Below are 13,358 nucleotides of genomic sequence, written 5' to 3'. Positions count from 1 at the left end.
TCTGGCTACTTTTCTGCATATTCTTCATCTTTTCTCAAACAAAAGAGGAGGAAAATAAAGTAAGCTTCTTGCCACACATCATCCTCAGAAGGACACACTGATGGCATTACACTTGAACATGATTCTATGCTAATATCATCATTAGATCTCAGCTAATCATCATATCAAGACAGCCAAAATTGTCAACATTTCCTATCAGAAACAACAGCTTAGGGACATTAAAGCACAATTTACAGTTTCCTTGTTATTTCCTTCCTTCCAATTTACAGTTTTCTTCAGTTTCTGAGGCTGCCAGAAACTGAAAATTACAGTTGCAAAACAGCAGTATTTTTCATTCAAATCCCAGAGCATTAATTACATAAATATTATTATATACTGCATTTCACAGTCTCTTCCCAGCAACCTTGCTAGGCCCTTTTAATAATGCACAAGCATCATTTTATTCCCATGAAATGGAGGAAACCATGTTCAGCACAACTACACATGTCACTGTGAAGTGCTCCTGCAAAAACATAACAGGCATCAACCTCTACACATATACAGTGGCAGAAATTGTCCCTGATTGCATGTTCAGTGATATCAGAAAGGATAAAATATTTCATGAGGATAAGAGCAATGGTGCCCCAATCAAGGACTTGTCATCACTTCCCATTAGAAGTTCATGACCACAAAGCCTGTTTTCATTTTAGAGACGCAGGCAAAATAGCACCAGACTCAGCGATGCAAGTGAGAAATACAAATTAAGGGAGAAAAGGAGCAAAAAAATCTCCCAATTTGAAAAAGGAGGACTGCCACGTAGTCACACTTCTGCAGTGAGAAAGAAAACACTGCTAGTCTCCTTTAGGAGCTAAGTGTACAGGCTCAAGAGAATGGAGAGTGGGTTTTTTTTGTTTGGTTTTTTTTTTCCAATCTTTGTTTTTCATACAGATTACAGTTCATTAAGATAGAATAAGGAGCTAAAGAACAGAGGAGCAGAAAGAAGTACATTTTCTCCTCTACAGCCTAATAACTCCTGCCTCATTTCAATCTTCTATAACTACTGGGTATCATTACATATTCCCTCAGGAAGTTAGGACAGCTCTAATTAGTCCGTGATAATGGAAGATACCTTTAACTGCTATATCCTTTCTATCACATCCTGGAGGCCATTGGAAGTTTTAACAAACTAAAGCATGGAGGGATTTGACCCAGACCATCCATGCCTGCATTCCTATTAACCCTAGTGCCCATAGCCACCAGATGGGACTACCAAAAAATCCAGGCACGGTGACAGTGAGAGGACACTAGACACCAATTAAAATACCAATAGCTATCTATCTTCACTGTGAGCACTAGGGCACCCTAGGGAAGGGAAATGCTACTGTAGATTAAGCCAGCCACTACAATGTTTTTTTCCTGGTTTTGCCATGCTATGTTAAAGCTAAGTAAGAAACACAACAATAAAAAAAGAGGTTAAGCTTACAATTTTTTAGTTCAGAAGCTAAGAAAATAAAAGCTTTTCCTACTGCGCCCACATGCTCCACTTTTATGACTGAACCAAAGCATATAACAAGTTCCCTATTTTTATAGATGAAGGAACACAGCTTCTAATTTAGTTACAGTTCATACCACCTCCCAAACCCTTATCATCACACCCACATGGACACCTGGAGCCAGCCTTCAAATGTAAAGAAGGTGATTCTACTTTACAACATGATCTATTCAATTACAGCTGAAGAGACCATCAAATAAACAGAGACTACTGGCAGCAAGACGGTGGAAGGTGCAATGCCAGAGTCCATACTTGTCACAAAGGTAAGTTGGGGGACCCTGTGGTGAAGAGCAGAGTTCAGCTTCCTTGGAAGGGAGCTTTCTGAATAACCTGCACAAGTCTCTAAAATATATACATAATGAGTCACTGAAAAATGCAGTGCAAGATTGATTCTACAAGAACAACCATATTTTACCTCATAATTTTATCTGTCCTGTGGCTCTGCATGTATGCTCAAGTATATTGCAAATTGAACCACCATAATAAGTTGAGGAAAGACTTCCAAATCAAGTTGTTTCAGGGGGTTTGGGGTTGAGTTTTTTCCTTCTTCTCCCCCCCCAAACGCACAATACATCCAGCATACTGCTGAACTGATACAACACTTTAACACCTCCGCTGTGGATGGTGGATAGTTAACATGTAGATAAACTTAGATCCAGGATGCAGATGTCAAATAAAGTGAAAATAAACGAATTTGAAGAGGTCTGAAAAACACATTCAGTAGCAGCCATTGCTACAGTTTGAGAGTGCAAGAAACCACTCAGTAGTGTCATAAGGAAGAATTACGAAGCACTGTTTTAGGCTCAGTGAAAATTGTTTTCCACTTCTCAAGCTTACACTTCATTACATGATCCTTCAATGAGGCAGATTTAAAAAAGGTACTTTCATTTAACCACTGATAAAATGTTTCTACACTACAACATTTGTTTGAAATGTAAGCTTTTTGGGGCAAGAACTAAATTTACTTTTGTTTAGAGCCTGAAAAATGGAGTCTGTGGTCCTGTGTCCTACTAGCACTATTGTAATACAAATACTGTAATAAAATAATTGTCTCCTTTCCTGCTAACTAACCAGATCCATCAAATGCAGCTATATGGAAATAGGAGATACAACATCCTTTCATCCTCACCACCCTTTGCAGACACCGAGGCTGCAGTAAAAGACGGTTTATCACTTCACTTTAAGCAGTCATAGAGCAGTTAAGTTAAATGACCTGGGGAAAACAGGTCTTGAGGAAGTCTGTAAGCTACTGAGAAAATTAGCGTCTTTTCCTTTGACTTTGTCTCTCCAGAGAAGATATCATGGACTTTAAGATAACAAATAAAGTTGAATACCACTTCCTGACTCTGGATCTTGTTCTTGGCACTACTTAAAGAATAATATCCACAGATCTTCACAACAATAGGGCTTTTTTTGTTGGTGCTGGTGTTCTTTTTAGCTGTTTTTTCCATGATACACACATTTCCCACAGCTCACACTGAGGTATCTGATCAGGTTTTAGACTCTTATCTTACAGTCCCTGTCTCTTGTTAGTGAGTTCATCTCTGGGAATAGTGCTACAAAAAGTGCTGAAAAGAGAAAGACATTGCAAAGGATCTTGTGTGAAAAGCTATTTTGGTTTAAGTGTTTTAAATCTAAAAGGCTTTTCATTCTCATTTCCCAAAAAATCATTTTAGTTCATGTTTAATGAAAAAAAAATGTTCAAGGAAGATTATTATAGATGAATTGCTACTGTCAGTGAATCATTTGAGCTCTGAATAGGAAAGCATAATGCCTGTCAAACAAATAAACATAATATTTAGAACACTCAAAGCATGCTATCAAATGGACAGATTGCAACACTGCACGTATCACCTAACCTAGCAGACACACACAGGAGTTATTCTGTTCTCAAGCTGCAATGTCATTTACCAAAATACTTTCTTTGTCTGAGCATCGAATATCTTATTTGTGAGGACTTTGGACTAATTCAAGATCCCTACCATCAAGCAACTTGATGCCTGATACACAGTGAACTGGACTAGTTACACCACAGCACAACCTTTTGTTAATACAAAACAGAAACCATCTTGAAGGACACATTCATCTGAGGCTTAGGCATTAAAGATACACTTCCATATTTCTAATGGTTTGTGTACCCTTCATCCACCTGTACTTGCATTAGATACTACACAATCTTAATTTCTCCTCATATTTATTTCTAAGCCTTTAATGCTTGGTTCATCTCCTGCCTCCACACGACTAGGCAGTAATAAAAGCTGGAATTATAGACCCTAAAAACACTGTCTTAAAGACTTAAAGCCTGGGAATAAGTCATCACAACCCTTTCCATTATATTTGCTTCTTCCCCATTTAGCATGCTTAATAACCTACCACCACTTTGCCTTATAACAGTCACAATAAAAACCCAGTAAACATGGAGCTTCCACATCTAACCATTTCAAAGGTTACTTGAACTAGAATAAACTGCAAAATATCCAGAAGCAGGCTTACAATAAACATTCAGGCTTTCAATTTTTAGTGTGAGTACAGGCCTGAAACTTTTCTTGTACAATATATTTTCCTACATAACAAAAGTCTCTGCATAAATGGAAATTAAATATTCATTAACTAACTGTATTTAGTATGCAAGTAAGCAGGAAACAAAACTGCCTATTGTAGCAAAAAAAGGAGGCAGACATATTCAAGAACCTGGAATAAAAAACTTTAAAGGGGATATTAATGGACTTCCATTTAATGGCTTACTACAGAGCTTCAGCATTTTCAAGTGACAGCAGCATGCCATTGCAAGTATGAATACAGCAATATTTTCCCAGCTGTATTTACAGCCTTTGCTAACCACTGCTCAAAAACAGGTGTTTTGTCCTCTCCATGTGGTACATTCTCAGAAGAGTGTTATTGACTTTTTCTACTCAGGCTTTTCAGAGAGGTCCAAGGTATTTGGGAACCTAACTGCTATTAAGAATCTCATGCCTTTCAGCACCTGTGAAATTCCCAGTAAAATAAACAAGGGAGTTTGTCTTGACATTTCAAACTTGGCTTTTGAGACAAAATAGCTCTTTGGAATTTGGAGCTTAAATTTTACCACACGTGGTCTTTTCTCAACACCAATGTGCCTAACCAACAACAACACTTCATTGTGTTTTGCTACTGATTATCCTCCTTTGTTCTAAGAAAAGAATACACTAGGAATATCATTCCCAGACAAAACATTTTAACTTAGAAATATGAACCTCTGCTGCTTCAGATTAAAAGATTTTGTCCATCAGCTCTAAGAACACAACAAATACAAAAAGCTTTACCAAGTGGTCCTGCCCTGAGGTATAGAGAGCCACCCTTTATTACTGAGAGCTTCTCTACCATTGTTGTAAGTTAATAAAGGTTTCTCTGACTTCTCTTGACTTCTCTACCTTTACAACTTTTAATGATGCGTTCTTCAGCAGCCAGTAAATTCCAGGTGTATTTGACAATGTAGTTGTAGTTGCTAATGTCTGTTGTAAGTCTTTATTCACATCAACAGAAGTGTGACATGGCTCCAGACTAAGCCCAGCTGGTGAGGCAAGTGGCACAGGCTACATATGCATCCTATCAGCCACACATCCACTCCAGCCCAGCAGTGAAAAATGGGCTCACAAACTGGTGAATCACAGCACTTTGAAAAACAAACATCAACAACAAATTCAAAGCCTTTCGCCTCTTCTTCAGTAATTTGAATTGAATTACTAATTTCAAAAGTCTGTCAAAACTGTTGTGCTTCGGCTATTGTTTTGCCAAGGCCTTGAGGGATGCTTCCAAGCTAGCTCCCAGCATCCAACAGGCAGCTATACAAAGGTGTTTAGGCACCTGGAGATACATGAAGTCTCCTAATAAGATCTACAGTGTGAATTAGGATTCTAATTTACTTAGGCAATTCTGAAATCCCATTTAGAGTCTAATGGCTCTTAAGCAAATAAATACCTTGAAAATCTGACTCCAGGTCACTTAAAGTATAAAGATTATAACAATGGATGTCAGCAGTCAGTAGTCTCAACACAAAGGCTGCATGTCTTGTCAGAGGTGCAATTTGCCCTTTAATTCTAGAGACAAATCCCCTGAAAGAAGAATAAAAGATTTTCGAGAATATATATTGAAGAGACTGAGCAGCCTTATTAGTGCAACCATTTGCTACTTACAGATTCTGCACTTTCAAAGGAGTACTGAATGGCATAAAAGACTACTATTTCTAATTCTATCTAGTATTACTATACATAAACACCACTTTTATAACATTTCCCCTAAGTTAATAGATCACATCATATCAATTACTGGGGAGGGTTCTAAACAAACACCCAATAGTGCCTCAAACAGAAAAAGACTGAAAACTATTTCTTAAGAATTGAATAGTGCCAAAATATAAACATAGTCAAACATATATCATTCCCTTACCACTCTGGGGATCCTTCCCTTTGGGAAGCTGTCCTGGGAGCAAATACCCAGCTGCCATTCCCAGAGTAGTACAGTTCTATCCCATATCCTTGCATCCGATTTTTGCAGATCTGCCACAATATAGTCCAAAGGATGAAAGTTTACAGAAAGGTTTTTGATTCCACTGTAGAACCAGTGGATCTTCTTCACCCTCCTGTCACTGTGCTCTAACAAGAGAAATTAATGCTTTTCTGAAGGCTGAGATGCGAAAGCTGGAATCAGTGCCTGCAATAGTTTAAAAATGGCTTGGTTCTGTTAAAGGCAATGTTGATTAACACCAACTGGGGATGTATTTTTTTTAACAGAGTCTCTTCCAGGCACAGAAGGGTTTCATTCTTCAGTAGCTAAACTGAGAATACAGTGATTTCAAGATGTGGTTTTTAAAAAAAGTATTTAAAAAGCACATAATCCAGGCTGCACCTAAAAATTCCTGGTTTTTCCCCGGGTACAATACAGAGCAGAATTGCAGAACAGTGTGGCTCCCTCATTAAATTGGCCAATGCACATAAACACAAATGAAATCATGTCTCACTAAAAAATATTTTCTAGCTACTCACTAAAATAGCTTTGAGAGACCAGGTCCATACATGGAATAAAATGGCTTTCTCTGCCTAAGAAAAGAAATCCTAAGCCAAACTCTCTTGTGGAATGACATTTTAACTATTATAAACAGTTTAATAGCAAATGTAGAGCAGAGCAGTGTAGTTTTATACAAACATAGCAACAGCACTGAGATTTATTCTGTTCTGAATTAAGCTCTTTATATTGTTTCTACTTAAAAAGGAAAAGTATAAAATACAACAATTCCTACAAATTTCTTTCACAACAAACATTTTCAGATTCTACTTGCAATTTCACCAAACAAGAGCAGGCCCAAGTCAAGTGGCAGAATTTTGGCTGTACTCATCTGAAAACACTGTAAGCTTTGCCCTTTCTACCACTCAGGCAACTTAAATGGGGACAGTCCTCCCACTATTTTTCCAATAAACTTTGCAACAATAGCCACACGAAACTCTTGGAACATGCAGCTTAGATACAAAGAGAAGCTTTTCAAAATATCTCCTTGAACCCTTCAACTCATATCAAAAATGCAAAATCTTTATACAGAGAGAAAAATCCCTTCCAAGCACTCTGTATGTTCAGAGCATGGTGGATGAGTCATTAACCCTCACAACTTCCTAGTACACTGTGTACAACCACTCATTTTATCTGGGAACAAGAGAAAAAGGCTCACCATCAGCACACAGCATTATGACAAATTGTTAATAAGACTTTCACCTTTTAGCTCCAGTTCACAAGTGGTTCTGAATGTTTGTAAATAAAGCCTAATGAGGATTTACACAGAAACTGAAGGGCAAAAATGACCAAGTGGAAAGTGTTACAAAACCACGTGAAACACACCCCCGGCAGACCCTGTTCCCCATACCTGACCCCCCTCCCTGGACCCAGACACATCTCTCTCCTCACGGTGTCCTGGTGCAGCACCATCATAAACATTCACCAAAGCATGTTTCAGTCCATGACATATGTGTGGGGGTGGATTTGGTGGGAAAACCCCTCCTCCCCATTTCACCTGTGAATTCATGAAGGTGTAAAGTGGTGGGCAGACATCAGCAGGAGCACAGGCTTAGCAAGGGGTGCCAGGCAGCCCAGGCGAGAGGGGGAGAAGCTACTCAATAACCAGAATCTTAGATGCACCAGAATAATTGCTAAAAGAATGAAAAGCCTGGCTGAAAAAGAAATCAGAACAATAGTAACAAAAGAGAAAAATAAGCAGACAGCTACATGTTAAACTAGGATCGAAGAGTGTTTAGGAAAAACAGAATGCCTACATTTAGCCAGGACCATAGCAAAACCAGCAAGAAAGAGCTGCTAAGTATTACTTCAGATGAAATTTCAAAATAGCAGCACCGCCAACAAAGAATTACAGAAGCAGGGAATTTTGACTCAAAGCCCATGGATGAGGAAATACAACTGTAATAGTTTAAAGGAGAAATTTCACACAGAACATTTGGATATAGAAACTACAACTGCAGGTCCTGACCAGCTTGGGGCTGACACATATTTTTATCATTATCATAGGACAACTTCAATGGATGATTTTTGTGCCTCATAACAGCCACACAGAGAACTACTTGCTTTTAGGACTTGCACTATAGCTCATTAAAGATACAAGACTTGCAACAATGAGCTCTGAATTAAGGTTTTTGTGGCACAAGTCATTCTGGGCTTCAATTTGCAGAATTTAGCTATCTTAGAATCTTTGTGCAATAAAAGCTGAGTTTTCATGACCACTTTGAAAATTGGGCTATGGCTAAACATTCACAAATCAGGGCAGCTGCCTTTCTCAACTCAAGAATTTTGTTTTAATCAATGTTTTGCTTTGTTTTTCAGATAACTTCATATATTAGACGGTTTGAATCTTTATTATATTTCAGTTTTTCTTGTTTGATTGAGAACTTTTAGAAATCCCATTTTAATGCTTCCCTCTGAAAATTCCTTCTGTTGTTTTCCAGAGAAGCAATAATCCTGCAATAGGACACCTCAGTATTGTAATGAAAAGAAATCTTAATTTTTCCTTTTCTAAGCATGTTAAGGAGAGTGGAAAGGAGAGAAGAGTTCATACTTAATCATCTGAAGTACTTCATAAACAATTTTAAGTGCCTGAAAAATATCAATAACTAATTAACTAATTTAAATCTGAGCCTAAGCCATCCCATTTTTATCTCAATTTTAAAATACCATACATATATAATCTTAAAGGATGCTCAGATTTGGGTTCAAACCTTACTCATTAAAGAATAGGAAAACAAAAAAGAATTCTGAGAGCATTCAGACACTATTTTGGAGGAGAGGAGGGATCAGCTGTAGAGATATCCATATATGAAAGTCACAGAATTTTTATAGATGCTCTTGTCTATCATTAAACAACCTCATATTATCACTGACCTCTTTACTGGTTCCCATCATGCTGCTTGTGAGAGGAAATAAAAAGACCAGTGTCTAATGTTCCAGACAGAAACATGACAATATATTAAAAAATGCTGAATTTAAATTCTAGTACGGACTGATTAGATTGAAAGACAAGTTAGAGTGAAATGGTGTGAGGTTCAGTGAACCAAGCATAAAGGCCTTTATGACTACATTGGCATTTCTGCCTCAGTTGCAGGCATCAGTGACTATACTAGATTAGGTCACCTGAGAATTTAAATAGAATCACACATTTCTAATTAAAAAAAGGGCCCATGTGAGTAATACAGTTCCATATCACCCTAATTACATATTGCAATTACATTTATAGCAGCACGGCTACTGGGATGTAATTACTGCAACTCAGTTTCTCCATGCAGGCATTTTCATGGGAGCTTCATGCAGCATCACCTAAACTTGCATTAGAAACTCAGTGACAAGGATGAGAATGTGAACTGTCCAGGCATAAGGATGGGGCTTTTGCTGGTCTGAATTGGCTCAGAAATAGAAGGAACAAAATTTAATTTCTATACAGAATAGTCAGATTCCTTGAAGCAGGAGATAAAAGCAAGCAAAGGCATTTTCCCCCAAAGAAAATGGACAGTCACTGTACTCTATGGAAAATACACTTCAGTGATCACTCCAAATTCATGATGATGATGGCCCTTAAGGCCAAAAATGACCAACTGAATTAAACTCACCAAACTCTTCTTCCTGTGCTTCTTAAAAACAGGGATCTGGAATTCTGGGCTATCTTGAAGTACCTAGAAAGATAGCTTTCTAGTCAGTTACCAGCCTTACAGCACCCAAAAATATGGTATCCACCACAGGGTTTCCTTCACAGCATGCTGGGATGGTGAATTTCACACAGAGAAGGCATTAGAGTAATTTTATATTAACTTTGCAAGTTTGCTTTCACCAGTTTAGTGTCAGTGTTCACCAGAACCACAGATCTGAAAGATTGCACTGGAGTAATCAAACACAGCTCTAGTGACAGCAATTTGCTGAAATCCTGGTCAAACTTCTACTTCTAATCTTGTCTGAACTTAGGCCTGAATAGTGTAAACCAGTACAGGAAAAAAGTGCCACCCTCTCATCCATTTCCTAAAGATAGAAGCAACAATGTGAGGAAGAGCCGAGGCAGTAAAGATTCACATTTTTCCTCTTCTTGCATTCTCCTCAATGTCTTCTCATGGTTGTTCTCTCTCATAAAGCAGCACTTGAGAGGCATGTTCCCCATGGAATTTCTGGAGTATTTATAAACCACCAGCTCGTGCAAAGGAGCACCTTATTGCACTAAGACTGTGCAAGGTTCTAAACTATGGAAACAACACGTGAGTTACCTGTGGTTTCACCAATGGAACAGTACTCACATCATTCACAGTTCTTCAGCAAGGACAGCAGGCACATGCTCTTGCTCCAAAAGCACAAATACCTTAACAAGCAGATAATGATTTTCAACACTCTTCAATAGCTACTCCAAATGCAGCAGAGGACTCAGGATAATTCTCACAGTTTAAACAGTTACCATTTATCCTACAGAGCATTGAGTACATAGACATACAAATCAACCAAAAAACAGCCCATCACAAAGCACTAGCAGAATACTTTATAATCCCCAAAAACATCCAAGGGAAAATGCTTTCTGTTCTATAAATTGGTTTAAGAAAAGAGATCTCATTTTTATACTGCTCTAAGCTTCTCTGGGAATCAATCAATTAAATTGGCTAGCTGTGTTAGGTAATTGAGAAGCAGTTCCCAGAAGACATTACATACCTACAAACACAGTATGAACCAAATACATAGAGTTAAGCAAGACAGAAGCAGGAGTCTAGAGTTTGTTTTCTGTCTGGAACTGAAGGACAGGATGCGACTCTATGAGTTACCTTATTTCCTAGGAAAGGAGGACAATCCTGGTCTGTACTGCCAGACAGATTGTGCCCAGCAGCATTCTCAGCCCTTCCCTCCACTTCAGCTGTGTGCATCTGCATCACCCCCAGCAACACACTCATATAAACAATGATCCTTTATCAAAGTCAGGTTTTACACAGCAAGGCACAGTGGCTTGACTAGGGCCTGATAAAAACCAAAATCCTCTAGCAGAAAGAAATGGAATAATTCCCCAAAGCCAGAGTACGTACTAATCATCAATAATAGCAAAAAAAGATGTTTTCCAAACTCCTCCATGTTCTGTGGAACAGAAATTATGAAGATATCTGTACAACTGGTGAGGGGGAAAAAAAAGTTGCAACTCAGAGATTTTTTTTACTTCCAGCAAACAGCGGCTGCCTGGCCAATTTCATACAAAAATATGTGTTCAACAAATCAGTCAATATTGACTACCATAAATTCTATCTTGCTTATCAGTCTAAATATATATAACACACACTTCCAAGGTAAAATACATAAAAGATGACCTTTTTAGTTCTGTGTCCTCTTTTTTTTTTTTCTTTCTTAAATCCCTAAAGCCTGAAAACTTTAAAAAGAGAGGGAGAGGTGTTCAAATTTCTTTTTTTTTTGCCTTGCTCCTTTTACTTAAAATATCACTTATCTTATTCTGTAGTCTCCTTAGATGTCTTAGACATAAAGCTCCTTCAGACATCTATCTGAACAAGCTGTTACATTCTGTTACATTCTGGCAAACAGCAACTTTTCTCCCAAATATTTATTCAGGTGTTCAAAAACTTGGGAGATTTTATTTGTTTGTTTTAAACTTTTAAGCAATCAAAATAAAAATATTTCTTCCCTGGACAGTTAGCCAACTTCCATTCTTATAACAACCCTGAGATATTTCTACCAGATGATCAATACTGCATGTACTCCGGAAGAAATTATTTTTTTTAAAAAGGAAAATAAAAGGAAACTGACGTGCTTTTCTCTAGAAGAAAACCAGAGGTACAAAACAGAGGGACCCTTTGGGCCTTTTTTATATAAAATGGGGAAAAAAGCATAATAAATCACAAGTGCACTTTTTATCTTTTATAGATTACTTAATGATAGCTTGCAGAAGTCTCCAGAAGAACATTAAATATTTTATATATTTAGTGCATTATAAATATCAGGGGATAATAGAAATTAACAACCCTCTGGTAGTGGACAAACATCTAGCAGGGAGCCAGATGCTCCGCAAGCATATCATACGCACAATTTTTAAATCCAGAATTATATTTTCTTATTAAATATTAAAGTGGCCAAAAGGGAAGTTATAATAAAATTTGTATAACAAACAGAATTGCTTTGGATTAAAAAAAAAAAATCTAAAAATCATTTTTAAGCTAAAGGCAGAAAACCAGTTGCTCATAAGAGTCCAGCTGAAAGGAGTTCATGCGCAGAATCCCTTCTTCTTTCAGCTAACAGTATTTGGTTTTGGCTTCCTTGTGCTCCTTTGCTTTTGTGCTTCCAGCTTTCCTAATTTGGATATCAAAACTTAACTAAGGACTAATCATGTAGATGCTTTCTACAGTTGGAGTTGGGTAACTAATGGCTCAGGGTAACTAGAGAAGGCTATGATGAAATAAGAAGAAAAGTGCACAATTGATCATTCTGCTGTTCCTTGTCCATGCCCTCCTATTCTGGCTGGGTCAGCACAGAGCACAAGGGTCTCCTCATCCACACCTGAGAGCTCAAGGCACAAGAGCCCAACTCCCAGCAGGGAGACTAGCCACCTCTATTTTTATAGTTGCAGTGAACTTTGTGTACAGTCCTTCTTTCAACATAAGCCCACATCTGTGATACGTGCTAGGCCAGCTGTCACAACAAAAGCTAATTCTGCCACATCCACATCCCCGACTGATTTGGAGTTGGCCTTTACAAAAAAGAAAAAAAAGAGCTAGATGCAAACTGACGGACCCAAATACCCTTTAAGTCACTGGCTGGTCAACTTCAACAACGCTAACAAAAATAGAGTAAGCTTCCATTAAGTATTTTAAGAGGGCTTGAACATGTAATTCACACCCAAGGATGTGAATACTGTGGCATACTGAGTGAATTCATCATCATCCAGTCTGAAATTCAAGCAACAGAGGTCCTTCTATAGGAACCATCAGGGACCTTGGGAAGATCCATGGCACTTGTTAACTTTACCTTCACACATAAAGTGAGTGTCTGAAGTACAGAATGGTTGGGGGAATAAACAGTTCTTTTAATGCTGGGGTATACAGTGAATTGAATTGTGTGATTAATGATTGAATACATGCTCCTCTATTACATGGTCCATTTGGCGCAGAGTCTTCCTGTGCTATCACTGTTATGTGAGCATAAACAAGTCTTCTACTCTTGATCATACCAGGACACTTTTTGCATATATTCTTTGTTGGATAAAACTAAAAAAGAAATTTTTCTCACTCCCACTCAGATCTGGCATCAGGTTAGGCTCCAAGTACTCGAGCGATGC

General features: G+C 38.0%; 1 protein-coding gene across 5 annotated transcripts in view; it reads right to left on the bottom strand.

Annotated features, from left to right (window-relative positions):
- The window catches only part of SORBS1 (sorbin and SH3 domain containing 1), a 161,465-nt gene that overhangs the window by 135,886 nt on the left and 12,221 nt on the right, over nt 1-13,358 (bottom strand). The window contains exon 1 of one of the 5 annotated variants that reach the window (XM_084210814.1): nt 9,667-9,683. The exons of the other annotated variants lie outside the window; for them this stretch is intronic. The gene's annotated coding sequence lies outside the window, so the exon portion shown is untranslated. Of the gene's footprint in view, nt 1-9,666; nt 9,684-13,358 lie in introns of those variants that run through there. 5 annotated transcript variants of the gene reach the window in all.

The sequence above is a fragment of the Fringilla coelebs genome (genome assembly GCF_963513975.1).
Source record: "Fringilla coelebs genome assembly, chromosome: 8".
NCBI lineage: Eukaryota > Metazoa > Chordata > Aves > Passeriformes > Fringillidae > Fringilla > Fringilla coelebs.
The sequence above is the reverse complement of the archived record's forward strand: the minus strand, read 5'-3'. Positions and strand labels throughout refer to the sequence as shown.